We start from the raw sequence: 824 nt of genomic DNA, 5'->3' as shown, positions 1-824 counted from the left end.
AAAAACCAAAAAAACAAAACAAAAAACAAAAAACAGAAATACTGGATTTAATAGAACACAAAGTAGGTAAAACTATTGAAGGCATAAACATAAGCATAAGCAAAAGTATAAGTAAGGACCATCCAGACAGTACCTCAGTGGCACAGGAAAGAATTCAAAGTATCCACAAAAGGAATAATATCTAATTAAAAAGCTTCTGACTAGCAGCAAAAACAGCCAACAGAACAAGAGAGAACCCACAAAATGAAAAACATGTCAGTTATTCCTTAGTGGAATAATATCTGGACTACATAAAGAACTAAAACCATCACAGAAGCTGCACTGAGCCTGGACAGCATCAGGAAGTTCTGTGAGCCACACCATACATTCACACTGGTGCAGGATGGGAGCTGAGCCCCAGACAGCTTTGGGAAGCTCTGTGAGCCACCCTGCACCTCAATTGGTGCAGCAGTGCAGCTAAGCCCCAGACAGTTTTGGGAGCCTTGGGGAGCCTCTCCCCGACCCTCCTACCTTTGTGGGAGAGACACTGATCCCTGGACAGCTTTGTGAAACTTGGGAAGCTACTCCCTGGCCCCCAACATCACAGGAGGGATGCCAAGCCCTGGTGAACTCTGGGAGCCTTGGTGAGCTGCCCCTGTGCCGCCACAGCATTGTGAGAGTGACAATAAGCCCCACGAAACTACAGAGCCTCAGTGAGCCACGCCATACCCCTCCACTCTCATGGGTGTGATGCTAAGCCCTGGTGAATTTTAGGAGCTTCAAAAATGTCAAAACAAAGGAGTAAAATGCAATCTCAGACCTCCAGCCCACCCAGAACAAGTCCA

General features: G+C 46.5%; 1 long non-coding RNA gene across 1 annotated transcript in view; it reads right to left on the bottom strand.

The window, feature by feature from the left end:
* LOC106146963 overlaps positions 1-623 on the bottom strand; it is a 13636-nt gene extending 13013 nt beyond the window's left edge. The window contains exon 1 of the long non-coding RNA XR_001231641.1: positions 511-623. This is a non-coding gene — a long non-coding RNA (uncharacterized LOC106146963). The remainder of the gene's footprint in view (positions 1-510) is intronic.
* Positions 624-824: the final 201 nt, after the last annotated feature.

This window comes from Chinchilla lanigera, unplaced genomic scaffold, assembly GCF_000276665.1.
Source record: "Chinchilla lanigera isolate Chin_1 unplaced genomic scaffold, ChiLan1.0 scaffold00107, whole genome shotgun sequence".
Classification (NCBI taxonomy): Eukaryota; Metazoa; Chordata; class Mammalia; order Rodentia; family Chinchillidae; genus Chinchilla; species Chinchilla lanigera.
The sequence above is the reverse complement of the archived record's forward strand: the minus strand, read 5'-3'. Positions and strand labels throughout refer to the sequence as shown.